General features: G+C 36.9%; 1 protein-coding gene across 1 annotated transcript in view; it reads right to left on the bottom strand.

Moving 5' to 3' along the window:
- LOC107219858 (cytochrome P450 4C1-like) overlaps positions 1–15,450 on the bottom strand; it is a 39,440-nt gene extending 23,990 nt beyond the window's left edge. The window contains exon 1 of the mRNA XM_046731618.1: positions 14,697–15,450. The gene's annotated coding sequence lies outside the window, so the exon portion shown is untranslated. The remainder of the gene's footprint in view (positions 1–14,696) is intronic.
- Positions 15,451–20,810: the final 5,360 nt, after the last annotated feature.

Below are 20,810 nucleotides of genomic sequence, written 5' to 3' on the forward strand. Positions count from 1 at the left end.
ATGTCTTTAATAATATATAACGTCAATAATCTTATCAACTTTTCACTTTAAAATACTTTTTTTTCCAAAATTTTACATTTCATTCAGGAATTAACAACAAAAATTGATAGTCGAAAATGGAATTTTTTTAATCTCATTTCCAATTGTTCGCTCAATTTTCAAAAGCTTTGCAACACTCTTAGTGAAATCGTTCATTTTCTACGAAGATAATTATTTTTATAAATTTTTACGCTAAATTAAGCATCCAGCTTGAGACACTATTGTTGAAAAATATTTGTTAATCGAGCACGAATGATTCTTCAGGGGGAAAATTTAGCTTGTCAGTAGGCATCGACGTTGGCATTTAATTTGGTTCAATATTGGAAAGACTTACTGACCTATCCGCTTCGTTGTTACACAATTGACGTATTGAAATATTGATTTCAACCGACAGTTAGCGGATCGACCTATTTCCAAACGGACCGCGTTGCTTTGCACGCGATCTGAAATATTTATCATTCGTTACCCCATTATTTGATGCCGGTTCGAATGTTTTGTTTTACCGAATACTTTCTCTCTGGTGGTTGGAACAAAACTTATACATGTAATGTAACATTGTCGGTACTTTCATACTCACTGTATAATTTTCGAAACGAAATTCGTAGACCACAAGAGAAAAAAATGCTACTGATAGTTATCAAGACAATATCATACCACGTTATTCTACTTAGGTCACATCACTTGGCCAAAATAAGAATCTAGTATACAAATTTCAGATATACTATTCTTTTTTTACCGGTCAAAACAACGACGACTTAACCCATTCACTTTTTTTCCACACTATGGTATACAATCTGGATTTCTTTTTTTACGATTTGCTCGAGATATAATGCACATTAAACAATTGTCAAGTACATGAGATAAGCGTAAAATTTTCTGACAAATAGATTGATGCTATTTATTTTGTAGAATTATTCTCATATTTCGAGATAATCACAAATTTTTAAGAAAAAAAGTAATTTCTAAAACATGTCCACATTTCAAAATAGTCCAAAAAGTGTTTCTTTGCTCAAATAAAGACATTTTGAGTCAATACTTTCATTTTTAAGTGAACGGGTTGATTTGAATCAAACATCATGTATCGATCGCGATCTCGACGAAATAAAAATCGCAAAATATGTCGCATCCGTGGGGCTTCTCATGGAGCGGTTTTTCAATGATTTTCGAACGTGCAGTTTGCTCAGAACAATGTCAATCACAGATATCGAATGGTACTTAGGGATACCTGAGAAATTTTATAATTGGCTGAGAAATCAAAATAACAACGTGTTAGAAATGGTGGTGCCGAGGCAAAATCAGATACCTTGGACAAAATCGGAAACCCAAAAAATTAATGATTCAGGAAAGGAGCAGTATAAAAAAATTAAATTCCTGAGATAAAATGGGATACCTGCAGTATTAAAAAATTTAGCAATCGGAGGAAGGAGAAAAATAGTAAATCAGATGCCTCCCGAAAAATGAAACGCGGAGGGCGATTGAAATTTTAAATGTAAAATAGACAAAAATTTTCGATGCTTATTATTTTTTTTTCATATACTAAAATTGACTGAAAAAATCAACTTGATGATTGAGAACAATGTTTATACATCCAACGTAACATGGAAACAAACAAACACATTGAATCTCAAAACTCTCTTATACTTCACAAAATCAAATTCAAAAAATCATAAAGTTTTTATATTCATAGGGGATTTTTTTTTTATAAAACGAACATATTTTTGGGGCGCAACCGGAAAAAATCCAAAATCACCAAAATAATGGACACCCTAATACGTACACACTAGGATGGTCCTTATTCCGGATGTTGACAAATTTTTCAGGACTGATCCCCAAATCGTCTCCAAATAATTAAAAAACAATACCCCAATTTTGCTTATATTTTCATCACAATGAGCAGCCTGTGACAAAATAAGGCAGCTGGGGCGAAATGGGATATCTGTAAAGTGAAGTTTTTCGAGCGCTGCAGAAGAGCAAAATGGGATACCTGGGTAAAAAAGCCACTCCAACAATACCGAATTTCGAATAATGGATGATAATTATTAATTTTCAGTAAGAGAAAACAATGCAAATGAAAGAAACATGGTTTTTTACTCAGCATCATGATTTACCCAGGTCCACGCTATTTTTTCAAATTCATCTAAGAAAATCTAATTAATATTTTTTCAACTTGTTTATTATGCGTGTTAATATAAGTCTTGAAGTACAAGAAGAAATTTTTTTTTCATTATTTTCAAACAAAATGGCGGTGGAGTGACTGATGAAAGGAAATTCCTTTTTTGTGGATAACTTCCACGGACGACCACCTGTAGATCGCAATTTTTAATCTAGTACAAAAGACGTAAAAGTTTTTAAAATAAGATGCCAAAATCTAGTGAAGTAGATAGAATTCTTCCCAAATAAAAAATTTTACAAAAATCGCGTCAATTTGAGGGAGCTGTTTTTTTTGGGGCAAATTAGCCACAAATCTATTGCCTTCGTGTTGCAGTCTAACCTGAACGTAGACGCGGTGTTTCAATACAGCGGACGCGTTCATAGTCACGACTCATCACGTCAGATGGCGCTAGTTACCACGATTCAGCTCAGAAAACTATTAGGAAACAGGTATTTTCGTACCTAGGGCGTAAAGTAGCACGCCCGTGGTACGAAAAATATTTTTCGTCCTACGTAGGCGTAAACAGGATTTACCGGTTCGCTTACCGGGCTCAATATCCCGCTTTACGCCTACTATGACGATAATACCATTTCCTAACAGTTGTGTGATGTTTCCTAAAACCTTTGAACTGTGGGAAATCGGGTACTTTGCGCGTCCGCCACAGTGCACAATGTCCAACTTTCCGTGCAGGTGTTACAAAAATATACTTTTTGAACAATGTCAAAAATTTTCCCTCACATACACACTTTTGAGCACCATTTTTAAATAATCAAGCAAGCATTTAAACCAAGCTCTCAAATTACCTGCAAATCGGCATCGTGATTTCACTCGAAAAATCGACTTTTTGGACCATGTAAAAAATTTTCCGTCGCATACAAGCTTTTGGGCATAATTTTTCAAACAATTAAAGAATCATGCAAACCAAGCTCTCAAATTACCTGCAAATCGGCTTTGCGATTTCACTCGAAAAATCGACTTTTTGGATCATGTGAAAAGATTTCTCTCACATAGACTTTTGGGCATAATTTTTTAAATAATTAAGCAAGCATTCAAACCAAGCTTTCAAATTACCTGCAAATCGGCATCGTGATTTCACTCGAAAAATCGACTTTTCGGACCATGTAAAAAATTTTCCGTACCGCATACGAACTTTTGGGCATAATTTTTAAATAATTAAGGAAGCATTTAGCCAATAAGAAAAGATTGTTAAATAAATTACAAGGCCGCATTACCCCTTAATAAGTTGTACAATACAACTATTACATATCCATTGTGTCGGAAATCGGGTCTTGATTTTCAGCGAGCCTCCCCCAATGTTCCCGGGGGGCAGTCACGTCTTGCGCGGGATTCAATTTGCACCGCCCTCGTCCTTTCCCATCCCTTCTTCCCTCTCCTTGGCTCTCCTGCTCCCCCTCATCCCTGCCTCTGGACCGACTAACAGGCGTTCTGCGTACGCACGGTCAAATTTGAGTGACGTTTGAGACGTTTTGCCGACGCGGTTAAGTTCGAAGCTGTCTGCACGAGCCGACGAGCGGACGATTAAGCAGACGCCTGAGTCAGCCGTTTTTGACGGATGCAGGGCCGAGTCCTGAGAGCCAAAACTTTCGAAGATCTCATCACTTTTATTGTCGAGAAAAAAAAGTTCACCTCTTTTGCTTTGAAAACTCGTCCGATTTCTACCGTCAGCTCTTCATGCTTACTGCGTTTGATTGGTAATTGAATCTGTCCCATGACAGGAAAATTTCACCAGAGACAGATTTTCTGTAACGATGAAATGTTGCCCAAAAAATCATAATCAGTTTGACTACTCAATCACATTCTCTTTCTGTTTTAGTGAGAAGCTCGGTATAACACCTCACTTCAATGCATCATATTTTTTGCATCAAAGTAATCGTACTATTATTCAAAAGATTAGACTAACAATCCGATTTTGGCCATCGACACTTCGAATTTTTTTATTCAAAAAATGTTGTAAAGAACATTAAAATTTTTGAGCACTTGCTGAAAATGGCACAACTGATGGTTGAGAAGTAATAAATTTCTCTTGCATTCACTCTTCGGTCAAAAAGATTCAACTATAAAATATTTATCACTTAAAATTCTCACAAGGGAAGCATAATTAGGTTTTCATTCTCTAAAAAATGAATGACTATGAGCTTTTGATTCTAAAGATATGTAAAAAACAAAAAAAAAAAATGAAAACCTCCACATTCTCAAAATATCATTTCTTTCTTTTAAATCGGTTTCGGTTGGTTTTTTTCCCCACGTGAAATTGGCTCCAATGCGAATCCAATGTTACGACGTTTTTGTTGATACAACTTTTCAATTTCGAAGTAGCCGCTGAAAAATCTAGAAAAACTCTTTAAAAAATCAGGAAGGTGTACTCACGTATGATGAAAAAAAAAATCAAATAAAAAAATATCGATAGTGTTGAAATCTGGAGGGTGGTCGAGCTGAGCTGAATCCCCTATAATATTTTTCACATAAATGATGGACTCTTTCATCGAAATTCAACTCAATAAACTTGAGATTCACATTTCAATCCCTGATTTGACTTTCTTTTTTTTCTTTTATTACTTCACGAGCACGTGACGTGCGAAAAATGTATTCGCAATTGGTACTCCAGCTCGATTCCTCGGGCGACGAGTTATGAGAATGGAAAATTAAGAATGGCAATTAGCAGTCGTCAGCAAGCAGACGGGGCACGATGCGAGCGTACATGAATGCCCCCAGGGAACGTCGCTTGTCAGAGTATTAAAATAAAACGTCTCCACCCTGCATAGCGCCTGTCATGATCGGATGAAAATTCATCGCCCCACATCTCGCTTTCAACTTCACTGTTATTAAAAAATTGTCCATGATTATTAACCGCGGATTTTCTTCGCATGCAACAAATTTACATTTCCTTTCGCTATTGCCGAGTCTTTTGAAAAAAAAAATGTCAGCCTCTAAGCTTGATTTCACTACTGAATTTCATATAATTCTTTGACATTCCGAACTTCGTTGACTGTGAAAATTCTGTTTGTTGGGAAAAGCTTGTTTTCAATTTCTCGTGAAAAAAGATGATCCGATCATTTATCACAAAGATGTAACGCAAAGTAAATGTTGGTGAAATATCGAAATCTGACAGTTTTCGATCCGCCTAATGTTACTGCAAACGAAAAGAGCTCGCAGAATATGTTTCCAGACACATGATGAATGTTTCAAATCAGTCGAAACTCACCCTGCGCACATTTTCTTAAGGGAAAATATGACACGCGGTTTGAGAAAAAAAATTTCTTGAACGTCCAACATCACTCTATTTATATTATCCGTCAAAATTTCAGGCGTAATTTATGCCTCGCGTTTGCCTTTATTTGTATGCCAAAAATTGATCAATCCGATTCAATTGCATAAAAGTTGTACAAAATAGTCTTGGATTGACAGAAACAAAAATGATCAAAGTAAAGCGATCCAGTTTCAAAAACGTAAAATGGAACACTTTTAGGTAAGTTTTGCTTCCGCTGGGTCAAAACCAAAGTTGAGGAAAAAGTAATTCGAAAACGGTGGAAAAAAGATGGTAAAAATATTAATTAACAAATTCTGTAATAAACGGCTACGAGTAGATAACAAAGGTTCGTATATCAAACTTGCGACTCGTAAGTTACATGATTCAACTGTTAGAACGGTAAAGAAAGAAACGGGGCAAGGAGTGGATTCGAGAATAAGTAAGGGCCGGAGAATTTACCCCGCCATCAAAAACTCCTAAGCTGGAAAAGTTTAAATTAATTTAATTCACTGTCGGCTGTCCGTAAGTGTCTAAAAGTGTCAAAACGTTAGAGGGTTGCGTGCGTGCCTGCCTAACTTTCCAACAACGGGTTAGAAACGGGCATAAGTACAGCGCTGCCACTCAGAGGCCGAAAAAGCAGAACAAGTAGCAAGGCCCAAGAGAGAGAGAGAGAGAGAGAGCGAGAGAAAAGAGCCGTGCCGAAGTGAGAAAGATTATTCGCAGTGCGAAAGCCCAAGTTTATTACCACTTGCCACTCAAATTAGTTGCCATGACGTACAAAGCCGCCAAGCCTAATCCGAAAAAAGCATAGCTATCGCTGCTGTGTAATTTATTATTTTTCAATCTCAAAACGCATCATCGAGAACATTTCTTTCAATGAATTTCAAGAACAAGAATTTATCGTGGACCTTAATTCTGTTTGAAGTAAATTGGTTAATCTACACCTCATTTAATAAACTTCACATGCTAAATGCAATGTAGTTCGTATTATTTTACCTTGAAATTATAATACACGAACATCAAAAAATATTTGTGATGTCAATGAGTTTCATGGACAAAAATTACTAATCATGGGTTCTGATTCCGTTCCGAGTAACTGTAGTTGATTACATGCAAAGATAACGTGAATTCTACGGTATTACTTGTAACGAGGAAGAAGATGAGAATTCGGGAATCGACTCAGTATCTAATATTATCTTCTTACTTCTTCACCAGATTCGTGAAACTGGGTATGACTATCGGTATTTTTTTGTTGAATTTCGTTGACGATAAGCATTCAACATGGACTTTGATTCTCTGTTATCAGGTAACCTAACTTGATTGTGTAAACACGATGTAGCGACGGCCGCCATTTTGCCTTAAACGAAGAATAAGAGAGGTAGAAAATGGACATTCACAGCAATCCATGACTAGACTCGATATTTAAATATCTTCTTCACCTTTTACCAAAATCATAGAATTAGGTATATCCACGACTGTTTTAGCCTACTAACAGTGAGTGTTTCCATTACTGGTCAGATTCGTAAGGATGAAAAAAGTGTTTTCAAATAGGGTTAAGCAAGCTGTTACTGCGCATCGCGTGTCTGAATTACACCCGCATGTTTTAATTGGCAGTAAACAGACGTGGCTCTAGCACACATACCGAGCATTGTTTGGTATTTGGGGTTAATAGTTTCGTCCGGAAGTCTGCGGTCTGCTTTTCGGATCGAGTGACTAACCGGAGGCGTGAAATTGGCTATGTGAGATTTCGGGACCAGCTTCTAAACTGCCTCTATGCACGCGAGTCAGTTTTCTAACTTGACGCGTGGCTCTTACTTGGTTTTCGAACCAGTCATACATCTACAAATTATTGAACCATGTCTAAAGGCCAATAAGTCAAAAAAATCGTGTATTTTCTATTAAACACTTTCAATATTTTACATAATATCTCGGTGCTCTCTTATAGAGCAGTTTCAATTAAAGTCACATTCACTCGCATCAAACCGTTAGAAAAGTTTCTGAAGCAACACCAGAAAACGGTAACCAGATATTTTTGATCCATGGCCAGTTTCAGCGATCGCAATACTAATCAAATTCTGCCATGTGGATGCAGCATAATTACGGGAGATCAAGACTTTGTAACGTGCCGCTGCGCTTGTCCTACGCGGAAGTTGAGGATCGCACAGGCGTGCTATCGGGCCCCGAAATAAAAATAAAGCAAACAGAAGCAAGATTCAGAATCAATGTTGGGTGTCAGGCACTAAGTGCCAACGAGACGAAAACCCGGCGCAAACAAAATGTCAATGAATGAAACAAAATTTAATCAAAAAAATTAACCTAACCAAACGATACGCTCAGCCGGTAAACGGGAACGTGAGGCGGCAGGGGGGATGAGAAAAAAACCAGATAGTTAGTGGGTAAAACAGAAATTCGTACGGGACGGATAAGGCAGACTTTGACTATACCACCTTGTACAAGCCAAAATTGTGGCAATACCGTAAACGTCGGTATTACAGAACACGACGTACCGCATTGTTCACGGTGCAGAAGGTCGCGGGAAGAGTGAGGAGAGACGAAGAAAATACAATATAAGAATAATACAAGAAAATGTACAATAACAATTACAGACCGACACATGATAGAACAAAAATAATAATACTGTTTACAATACCACTGTTAAAATTACGTCCGGCATGATCAATGCGTTGGAAAACGAGACGATACAGTAAAAATATGAACTCGATATTTTGTACCAAACTATTGAGTTATATAAATGAGGGAAAACAATATTCGTAAGATATGACGCGGTGGAATGTAGGTCTGAAAACACACGGGCTTATAACAAGACGCGTCTAAGGTGGTGCCCACCTCTTCAAAAGAAAGAACACACGCACACGGTCAGTAATCCAACAAAAACTGACAAAATTTAAACACAATGTCCTAGACTGAAATTGACATAGAGATTAACAAAACGCAAAATAATCGGTAAATAGACGAAATTTAATAAGGTGCGACGTTGTTCACACGCACTCGCACATGCGCTCACTCACGCTCACCAGAAAGTGGGATGTACCATGTAGTATAACAATAAAAACCGGGGCGATAATTGCAATTCTGCAACAAATTGAAAGGCTCACCATGGTAAATAAGAAATACAGAATAGCAAAACGAATAATCCAAATTAGAAAGTGAACGATACTTGAGGTATGTTAGTACACAAAAGATATTTGACGATACACGAAAGCAGGTCAGGTCTCGGTAGTAGCTAGCCGAGAAGTGGCAAAGTAAGAACCGTTCTTTCCCTCGCGGAGTTCGTAAAAAAGAACGATAAATAGGTGGCGTTGCTATCAGGGCTTGCAAGTTAACTGCTGTTAGGTCGCCTGGCAGGGCCCGCGGCGCTCAGCAGTTCGGCCATGTTTCTGACTCGAATTTATAGCCCGTACTTAGACTTGAATGCGGTCCAATTCCTATTTCTCACTTACAATGCTGAAGCGGTCCATTTGAAAAGTTGTCAATTTAAACAGGTTATGTTTGTCATGATTGTGTTAACGTTGAAACCGAGTGCTATCTTTTACAAAGAATTCCAAATTATCACTCGGTTTCAATTTTCACACAATCACAAGAAACATAACCTATCTAAATTGACAACTTATTGAGTGAACCGCTTCGGTATTGTAATTGAGTGACAGTAGCTTCGGTAGTGTAATTGACAGTGTGGTGGGACGATAACTTGCCAAGTAGAGCATCTTCGTACCGATAATAGTATCGACGTGGTACCGATAGACGAAGCTGGTTTTCAGCCCACCGAAGAAGCCAAGTAATAGTCACCACCAGTAGACGGAGTGATAAGTGGACTGCGGAAGATCGTACTTCGTAGCAGCGTTACCAACGATAAGGAAATTTCTCTAGATCTAGAGAAATTAGAGTCCGTTCAAAGAAAAAAGAAAAGTTGTTTTCTCATCAAGAAATATGGTCGTTGTGTCCGGAAGCTGAATAAAATCTGAAGATCTCTGACAAAATCTCGAGACTGATAGCGAAAGCTCTAAAAATGGTCGGTGAAATCGAAACTACTGACGAAAAATCAACCAATTGTGAGGTTCCTGAGAAAAAATTCACCAATTAGATAGCGTCTGCAATTTTCGAACGCACTTATTCGACAAGTTGGTGGTTCTAAAGATTAAAGACGAAAACATTATATAAATGAAAGTTCTTTATATCTTTATATTCTTTATACTTACAATTCAGATTGTAGGATATGAATCCGTCTATGTTACTTCGTTCGGTAATTATCACTATATCTTTCTCGGAAAATTTTCGATGTTATAAAGGGAAAAAATTATACATATTATGTATTTTTGTATTTATTGAGTTTCAATACCGTCAAACATCACTTTAGAAAATGAGAAATATGAATAATTATTGCGGCACCATGTAAATAAAAAATCTAAACAATTGCATTGGCGGCATTTAAAGAAATATTCGTCTGGTAGGTTGGCATCGCTGCTTCGTAGATCTGCCGCTAGTCTTCGCCAGGGATTTCAAAATCCATACTAACTGACCCAATTCTATTGGGACTCGAGGGAATTCGTTGTCCCTCATCATCTGGTCGTAATAGTCACATCTATACATTAAGCCACCCCGATTGGATTGATTCTATCTTCAATCGATTTTCGGTGGTGTGTTAATTGATTAACCTACCCGAACGTTTGTCGGTAATTAATTTATTTATAAATTGATTGATAAAACTGCTTAGGGTATTTTTTTCGTCAGGTCCTTAATGAAAATGCATTTCAACCATTTCAATCCAAATCAATGTGAAATCGTTTGTCGGTGAATGATGCTTCTTAAATTGATGTAGCTTGACCAAGATCAGACTGGCTATAATGCGAGTGGTTTTAAAATATTTTTCTGCAAACGTTGTACATGAAAACCTAGGAAATATAGATATAATGACTACACGGAGAGACTTTTGCTATCAATTTTCGATTTATTGCATATCCATTATCATCATAAAGTGTTCGTATTTAGGGATAAACTATTGCTTAATTAAGTCACTTGTAATTTCAACAAAGCGCACAAGTGTAAAGTTTCTTAAAATCTTGTTGTTGGTTGATATGATAGAGCATTCGAGAGAAGATTAGCTTTTCTCTCATCCTCAAATCTCCTAAAATATTATCCCCCAGATTGGCTTAGTTATGTTGAAGCGATACAATTTATTCATGTAAAATAAATAGTTCTTCGAAATTTATTATCCTTTGTTCAATTCATAACAAAAAACTGACACATTTCAGATATCACTATTTTCAATGTCTTAAAATTTGATAAATCTCTTTTCAACACTGTAGGCATACTGTGCAGAAACTTTACTGACTTTTCTACAACATTAAGGGAGAACTTCATTGCAATAGTGAAAAAATTAATTTAAAAAATGACGATTTAAACGGTAATAGAGATGATGAATCGGTAATTTCATATATTCATCACTTCTCACTGACAAATCTGATTTACCTAACTCATTATCCTACTCAATTTTACTAGTTTCTGACTATAAGAGAGAATCCCTGAACATTAATTTTTATTACAGAAGTTTTTTTAAATCCGTGTACACCTTGCAGATTGAAAAATTGTGTTCGATGGAAATAATCGATGGCTTTACTGCCAAGATTAAACAATTTGAAAAATCAGTCGAAGAAAAGCAATTTAATTTTTCATGAATTGTCGATTGACCAAAAACTATGTCAACAGATGCACGTAGTGTAAATTCTTAATATTATTATACGTTCTTGCATACTCCCGACATTATAAATAATCCAAATACAAAACAAAAACTTTTTTGTTGACAACTTATGCGCATGTATGAATTAATTACTTACCCGCCAAGCACGAACGACTCAACATTTCGTGTTTTATTTCTCGATGTTCTTTACTACTTTAATATTGAAACCCTTCATTTTTCGGCCAAGCAAATGTTGAAATAGACTTAGCAATACTTTAACAAACGAATTATTAATTTTTTTTACCAAAATGGGTTTGCAACTCAGGTGGTTTCAGGGGATTTTAATTATCCTGAAAATTATGAAGGTCAGGTTTCGACCGGATTCCCACATTTTTACTGCATGCGATCGTTCCCGATCCAGAACAAATAATCAAGTTCAAGTGAAATTGTTAATGCCATTCCTAAGTCATTTTCCAAAAATGAATACTTTTCAATCCAGCAGAATCGCAAAAACCCATTGTCCAAATATTAATTCAATTTAAAATCGATTAATTTTGAGCAAAACCGGCCAAGCGATTTTCTGAATTATTACAGTGCAAACAGAAATTTCTTTGTCCGATGCTGACTCAAAAGTAGATAGTCGAATTCAAATGAAATTCAGTCTCTATTGACAATGAGTTATCCAATAAAATGAACATCTATTTCCCCAATATTATTCATTACTTCCTTAAGTGTTACTCTCGTAAACTTGACTCATTTTGATTTTGATTTGAGTTCTGAATAGGGCATTTTTTCTGACCAAAACATCTAATTCAAGTTCTTTGTTCGTACAGTAACTTAAACACAGTTGCAAAGTTACTCAGCAGTATTCAATGCACCAAGAAAAAAATTGACAGAAGGAAAAAGTTTTAAAGTACTGACGGAGGCAAGCTAGAAAATTAGATGTCATCTAACTTCTGAAGTATCAGCATGGACAAGTCGATTTATTTAACGATACTAAATGCGATTGGTCGCTGGGTTTATCAGCTAATACGAGATTTGCATTAGCTCGAGGTCACGAAGGCGATTCGACTGATAAACGAAACAGTGGTGACTGGACTTTGCAGTTGCGTAGGAAAGGCGTAAAGATATAAATGAAATTACAGAGTCAGCGCGTATATTGGAACAGGTATTAATTTTAGCATCGTGACAGTGAAGCTGGTTCGCGCCTCTTTGAAGTATCCAAAACCGTCCGAGAGCCAACAGCCATTGAGAATTCGAAAAACACGAAACGCGGCGATGAATCAACGACAGTCTATGCGAAAAAAATAAATAAAATAAGATCTAAGACGGACTGAGATTCAGGCGTTGATAAATAACCTATTTTGACGCAATGATCCATCGAAAAAATTTACCGCCGTTATACAGGCTGATTTATATTCCAAACTGAAAACTTCGTCAGGCTGCGTTTTAAGCGTGCAGTAAAGTCCCAAATTACGACACGCAGCGTTTAAGGACAGAAGTTTCCTTGTTGAAAAACATTCGTTAATCCGAACACGGTTTCTCAAATTTCGAGAATCTGAATCAAATATGTCAAACGGTACCGTAAATTCTCTTTGCCTTTCTGTTTCAACTGCACCGCGTGTTTAATCAATCAGTTCCTTTTGGACTAGACCCAAATTCTCAAATTTCGGAGACCAAAGTGACGATTCACTTATACTAAAACCAAGCTGATTGCGTCTTGAGTCAGAAATTTGTATCTGTCATTAGCCGAATGATGAATACGAAAGGGATCCAATTTCATTCGCGAAAGTTTTTGCGATACGCTTGATTATAGATTATGAGTGTATTATATCTTCATTCGGAATCAAATTTTGTATTTAAATAGACGAACTTTTGAATTCCAGAAACTTCTGAAGTTTCGAAACATCGGTTATATATTTCATGGAAATTTTTTGTGTACATGTAAAACAGAGAAGCGAATATTAATTGAATTACGTGCACAGCATATGTGAAAATCACAAAAGATTAATTCACTTATGCCATTGCATACGTAAATAAAAGAAGTCAAACCAAATTGCTTGCAATAACCTCAGTTATGTTTTATGGGTGTAAGATGAAAAATTTGGTACAAAATTATCTTATGTTTCGAAGCAAAACTCGGATTTTTCTGTCTTTCCTCACGAAAAGATCAAACTTTACCTAAAAACGGATCATAGCAATACAACCTTAATAACGTCAACCTCGTCAAACCGAGATTAGAGCTTGTCTCTTGTCCCTTATTGTTCTTCTTTCACGTATATTCTTCTCCAGCTCGTTTCACGAGCGAAAATGTCCTGACCTTTCTTATCGAAGCTCGGATGCCCTCAAATATAACAAGATTGGAGCGGCCAATGATTCATGACAGAGACAGTAAAACGGGAAAAGTGGGGACCTGGATACAATGCTCGACTATTCATCCCTTCGGCTTCGAGAATTTCCACCAAAACAATTTCCGAGAAGACTCCCAACGTTTGTTGTATTCACGTGATTCCTTCATTGCGCAAATTTCGCACCAGTGAAGGGATGATTGATTAATTGGCTAAAAAAAGAACTGAATGAAATTCCACATCTGTTTCAAATCAGGATACTTTTCGACTCTTGTTATTCAAGCTTTCTCCTTCGCAACCAACAAACTTGGGTTCGACTATTCAAGACTTTTCTTTTGGTTTGTAACCCTCTATTAACAACTGCTAAAAAATTAGTCTTTGCTTTTTCACACTTGGGAAATAATAAGCGTTTAGTAATTTCCGGCTCAATTTCCTGCTGTATTTTGGAATTAGTTGATTATCCGTTACACGTAAACAGTTAATTATTCAACAACTTCAGATGGTTTCATTTCGCTGAATATTTTCACTGTCTTATTTATAAATGCCTGAAGCATAAAAATTTGTAATTCATTGTCAGGTAACTTTTTAAAACGTTCGGAAAAGTGATACTATTTGTTGTGTCTTCGTTGTAATTTCTCAGCTAACAAAGTGACTTGTGTGTGGAATCCAATCTCAATAACATAATACATGGCATTGGCTTTTCTCAACGTCAGACATAAAACCGTGCTTCGAGCGTTTTTTTTATCAGCTGAGGCAGTAAAATAGGAAATAGAATTCACAATCAGTTCAAGTGTCAAGTGTCCTAGTTATGTTATGATTCCTTGGCAGCACTTCTGTGAATATAGATAATATCCCAACTATTAATAGCTGCCAAGGAATTGCATATTAAATGTATAACGTTTAGAGAGTGAGCTATTCGTTGTGGAAACATGCATTGCTTCTAATAATTTTTACATCCCCAAGAGATTTTAATAACTGTACTATATGAATGGATCAAAAATTAATAAGTGATATCTGTTTTCCAATATTTTTACATTTTAATTGCAATCGTCTAATTAAGAATATTCGTCTTCGGAAATTACGAAATAGCTTTTCGTCTCGATGTTACGGTTGCTGGAAGTTGTTAACCAAAGGCTTTTATCGTAATATTTGGAAGTCATTAAAAGGAATACTGAAGAGGGTAAAAACACTCACTTTTTGAAGTAACCGAAGAGAAGAGGATAATCTGTTCAGCACGAGAATTCGAGGCACTTGCACTTCACTCTAACTGCACTTTGAATTTTAGCACTGTGACGATCAGCAACAGGATTTGAATTTATTCCATTCTCAACACATCTCTGGATTACGAAAAACGAAACACATCGTGACGGATAAAACAATACCAACGATCGGTGGAAAATTTAATCGTCTCTATTACAATTTCTCTGACAATGAGTTATCGATGAAAAAGAATAAGAAATTTCCGCGATTCAATCTGAATAACGCCGCTTCACTTTGAGGAGCAAATTAACTCGGAGGGAGAGGAAAAAGTTTTACTCCAGTCGAGTTAGAATCCGACTCGACAAATGGTAAACGGAGTTATTATCACTGCAGTGATCATAACGAAGTGATTATGGTGAAAGTAACGCCTCTACAGCTCCAAAGTTTATGCCAGTATTTCCAGGATCCAATCTTCAGCTTTCACAAACTCTGAAAAAAGCTCGAGGACTTTCAGCTTCAATCGAACTGCTTGAAGCGTCACAGTGTAAAAAATTTGAGCTTTCGACTTTACTAAGTTGATATCCGCTGATCTGTTTTACCGGACTTTAACCTTTGAGTGTCGAAAAAACATTCGGATGGCGAATTTTGACACCGTGAGTTATCTTTGAACGGCACTTAACAGAATTCGACGGACCGCAGCGAAACCGAAAAGCAGAAGTGGTTTGGCTTCAGAGGAACGGACGCGAGGACTGTGAAGGCATAGGCACCGATCATCACCGTTCGGTTAGCCATTCCCTCCCACCCTTTCTATTTCTCTCGCTCGCTCTGTGATCACACACTCGATAGTTCAAGATGACAGTACTCAAGCTCCACCGAGGTATGAACAATGTGTTTACTGTTTATATAATACTTCGTACTCTGGCGGTAGCAACGTAGACGAAGTGACACTTCACTTGGAAATCAAAACAAATTTGTCGTAACACCTGCACGGGAAGTTCAACTTTGCGCGCTGTGGCGGACGCACAAAGTACCCGATTCCCCACAGTTCAGAGGCAGTTAGGAAATATCACACACTGTTAGGAAATGGTATTTTTGACACAGCGTGCAGTGAGTTCGTTTTACCGTGCCTGCGGAATGTGCGATAAGTGAATGTTACCTTTACAGCGACATCTAGAATTGTGATAAGATACTCCTGCGCACTGTGTATTTACCAGATTATAATCGATGTAAACAATTGCGGCGCTAAGGAGCGAAGGTGACGCTCGGATTACTAACATCGATTACAAAAGGTAATATTAGCTTGCCTTTGTGTAGGTACCAATGCCACTTTCATCAGATCATATCGCGAACTTACCACAACTTGTGTCAAGAAATAATATACATAACTCGCGCGGGCGGGTGACCCTGCACTTGTCACGTAATGTACCATTTCCTAACAGTTTTCTGAAATAAACCGGTATAACTATCGCCATCTGGCGTGATGACTCGTGACTACGATCGCGTCCGCTGTCTGCAGCAGTGCGTCTACGTTCGGGTTAGACTACTTTACACCTGTAAAGAAAAGTTCGACATGAGAAAATTGTAAACGTGGTAGACTAATCCGACGAATACACGTTGCTGCAATACAACGAACGCGATCGTAGTCATGAATCATCAAGCCAAATGGCGCTAGTTATACCGGTTTAGCTAAAAAAACTGTTATAAAATAATGCATTACGATACGAGTGCGCAAAGTAGGTGATTTCCGCACGAGCGGCGTTTTTCGCCCGAGCGTAGCGAGTGTGGCTACACCCACGCAGCGTACGAGTATCGTATAATATTTTTCCTATCAAGTTGCGCAAAGTTCGACAGGTCTACCAAAGAAGACAAAGACGACGGGATGCAAGCCGGCGCTCGAGCCAGCGAAGTTCACACGGGTGACTATACATAACGTAATAACACAGGTACGTCTCGGTATCGTGCGTACGTTCTTATACATTCCTGCACGCTCTTCACAGCGTATGGGAAACTTTGGAAACGCAAATGCGGGCGCAAAATCGAACTTTGCGCACGATGATAGAAAAAATGATGCACAATACGCGTGCGCGTACGTAACGCTTGTATCGTAACTTATTGTTTTGATTGATTTCTACCTCATTGTGTGATTCGGATTGATTTCCAATGTATCGAGTAAGAGTGGGGATAAGAATATAGAAATATTAATAAATAGAAAGACCACAATATCGAACTTAATTTGCAGAAATGAAAACTGTAGAAAATTGTAGATTGGTGGAATAAAAAAATAGTAAGGTTAAAATATAGAATACCCAAATGTAAAACCGTCAGAATTCGTCTCGGTGATGGAGAATCGTACACAGGTTCTGGCATTTGCCGTTCTATGTTATGAACTTTCTGTATTTTGTCTTTCTGTATTTCGATTTTATATATTTTCGATGTTCTACATATATTTGGACCTTGTACATTTTGATGATTCTACGAATCAGATTTTCACGTCATTTTTTAACGATATTTTGATCCTTCTATCAATTGGTATTCTATCTATCTATATTCTATCAGTACAAGTATTTTCAAATTATAGGCATTGAATACTTCTAAAATAGATAGATTAAAAGATTTTTCAGGACATCTTTTGAAATTTTCAATTCTGAAACCATAGAATTTTGTAAATCCGAAACCTTGGTAAATGCTCGAAACAAATCGTTCTAACATTGGACCAATCTAAAAACAATCGGAAGAGGAAATGAGCCGTGACTTTTTATGAAATAGTCTGCGAATAAAATGAGTTATCGATATAATAGTAAGATTATCAATGTTCATAATTTTGGTATATTATATATCTGTGTATTTAAAAAGATTTTCATAGTTCACACAGATAATCAGATAAATACTTAATGTACGACTCTCATTTGAAAATTTATAAAAAATGTAAATTTTTGACGAAACAACCTCCTTGATACAAGACAATTCCGAGGCTCAAAGCTTTGTAATAATAAACTAATATAGAAAAAAGCTATTAGGCTTTAGTCAAAAAGTGGTCGTGCAAAACGAAGTAACCACAAGCTCAAACTCGAAGCCTAAAACAGTTTTCGGTTCATTTCGAAACCAAGCCTTGGTACGACTTTCTCATGATGTCCGCGGCTTTCATCCACTCCGTATTACGAGTTAAGCTCTCTTTATCCGAGATAAATTAGCCCGGCAAATAAATAACCTTATCTCATTCCCCCGCCTTTGCTCGACAGCAATAGCCAACCCTAATTGGAATTATCCCAGCCTTTCATCCAGCGTCACAATTTGTCAGAAGCTAGGCCAGCTATGATGGTTTATCTTACTTCCGCCAAGGCTACCCGTTTTCCAATTAAATTCCTCTCACATTTGGGTCAAGCCAGATGCTGACCAAAAACAAATCTTGTTTTAGAGTGCTGCTCAATCAGAATAATGATGGTAAATTTTTTGAAGGTTCTAATGGACTCTGGTGAAAGTCCTACTAAATTTTTAATAGTTGACAAAAGTGATTTTATTCAGATCAATTTTGAATTCACTAAAATCATCTTCTGAAATATCTCTCAAACATCTTCTTTGGTATATTATTCATGAACTCGTTGTTTGATTGTAAAGATTTTCTCGGAGATGTTTATACTTTAGGTTCATCAAATTTTAATTTTGAAAAGATCCGGTGTGAAAACTTTGGATTGTGAATATCTACCGCGTTTTACGGAGTGTTCAAATTATCCAAAAGTAAAGATTAGTTGCAAGTACAGACAATCAGAGTTCCTGACAATATAACATTTTTCCCCATAGTCGTTGACAGGAAAGTCGAGATCTCAGGATAAGGAATTATTTCAAGACTAAGATCGAAAATCCATCGAGAATCAAAATGTTATTCCCAAATTTTAAACATTTTTTTACAGAGAGTTCACGATGATTCACTGATTACCCTGATAGAGATAACTCTTCAGTGACTCCTGAACTCTATATCAATGTAATATTTAATTATTCATCAACAACGATTAGTGCGAGCAATATGTATCTCTTGTGATAGAGTTCGTTTATTTTTCCATGGACTTGAAATCTAGAAACAAAATCATTGGCTTATTTGCGTACTTTTCACTCGTTCATTTTGTGGAAAAAGTTTTCACTGGACTTGGTGAAAAGGTGACAAGTTCAGCTCGGACGAATCGAAAAAGGCTGACCAGTCAAACTCGCTATAAAACCGCAAGTCTGACTTTGCAAAGAACCTGGCAAAGCTTCTTGGAATATAATTTGACCGCATGAGTACAGCGGGAAAAAGTTCGTCGACTTTCTTCCACGGTGGTGAAAAAGGGGCTGAAATGAGTCGAGGGCGAGGAAATGAGACGGTTAAGGCGGGTTTCGCTCCGGTCAGCGGAGGATTACTTTGTGCGATTTTAATTGGTCCTGTGATCTCTTGTCAACTGAATTCAAATACGGGCACAAGAGTTTGAACGGAGGAAAAATTTTTTACCCGTTACAGGCTTCCGATTGGGATAAGCCACGTCACATAATTTTATTTTATTTCTCTTCCAGTTTATTATTCATTTTTCCATACGCTGTTGATGTACTTTACTGGATTAAAATTCGATATGATAAATTAAATTACATCCTAGAAAATTACATTAAAATTTATATTTAAAGAAAAGATAGGAAACATTTTTGAGGATTTACAAAGAAAATGAATCGCCGTTTACAATCTTTTAGACGCAACGTTTTGACGATATGTTCACGAAACAGTTCGATCAATATACAAATTAGGAGAGTGACCTACTGCAGGTAGAATGTAGATCGTCCATAGATTTTGTCTGACCGTATGCTGGCTGAAAATTATCTAGTTGGTTGTTCACCATAATTTAGCCATCAATTAAGCGGTGAAACTAATGAACAATTACCAGTCAGTAGTAAATATTGTGGGGAAAAACGACGGAAAGCTAGGCCATAATAGATATAGAAGGCCGGTTTTAGATACAGATACCTGTATCGAGATTTTACCGACACTTGGCCAAGTAGCAATCGCTTTTGCAGAACGTTCGAAGGTGAGGAAATTTCCTAAATTTTCGGTAAGATAGAGCTACGAAATTAACCGACGATCGATAACGTCGAGCAAATGATCCGTTGATCGATAAAGTCAATTAGAGTGGGGATATCCCTCATCCTCGAACATCTTAGACAAGGGTTTGTGTCTTGACCAAGTATCGGTAAAAATGTTGGTACAGGAAACTGTATTCAGAACATGCGTTGTATATCTACTGACCATATCGGTATATGGTTGTGTGAATAAGGGTGGAAGCTCAACCGCAAACGTTCCAAGGAATTGCATCCGCTGTTTTGATGCCTGTGCACCGCCTTTTAAATCCATTATTGTTGCAAATATTTGCGAAAATATATGTCCGAGTACTGAATGCGGCATGTGAAAATTTTCGGGGTTAACTTATTAAGTTATGGAAAAAGTGATTATCTGGAAACTGAGTGAGCCGTGCACAGCTTTGGAAAAACTCAGATGAAGATCAAACTGATATTCTTGATAAAAAAATTTTAAATATGCAAGGTGAAGAGACCGTGTTGCCTATTTACTACGCACAGTACTTCATATAACAAGAGTATATCACAGGTTTTTTCACCAAGTGTGAAATTGAGGTTAGAGTCTCGTAATGTCAGATTTGCTTGCGACTGTACATGTCCGGAGTAAAGAAAAAACCACTTTTACCTTCTAGAACTTAAAAATGCTTTTTATTGTTCTCCACGCATGCGTAATCATGACTCGCTTTTACCATCGCTAAAACGGTTTCCTTACGTACCGATCACAAACATAAAAACAATGGGTGAAAATTCTTGTATCATATAAAAAATATTTTAGACCTGTCTAAGAAAAGGTTTGATACCACAATCAGATGTACTACTAGTGAGATCATTTTCTTAAGATTGAAAAATGATTGTTCAATTCACGCAAATGAAAAATTATCGCTTGGTTGTAATTTATGCTATGTACAATATGTACATGAATTAAGCATGCCCTATCAAACAACGTCAACGAAATATACGCCTGTGTGAATAGATAGGCTGATTCAAAGGTATCAGATAACGAATGATTTAGTTATC

The sequence above is a fragment of the Neodiprion lecontei genome, chromosome 2 (genome assembly GCF_021901455.1).
Source record: "Neodiprion lecontei isolate iyNeoLeco1 chromosome 2, iyNeoLeco1.1, whole genome shotgun sequence".
NCBI classification, from domain to species: Eukaryota; Metazoa; Arthropoda; class Insecta; order Hymenoptera; family Diprionidae; genus Neodiprion; species Neodiprion lecontei.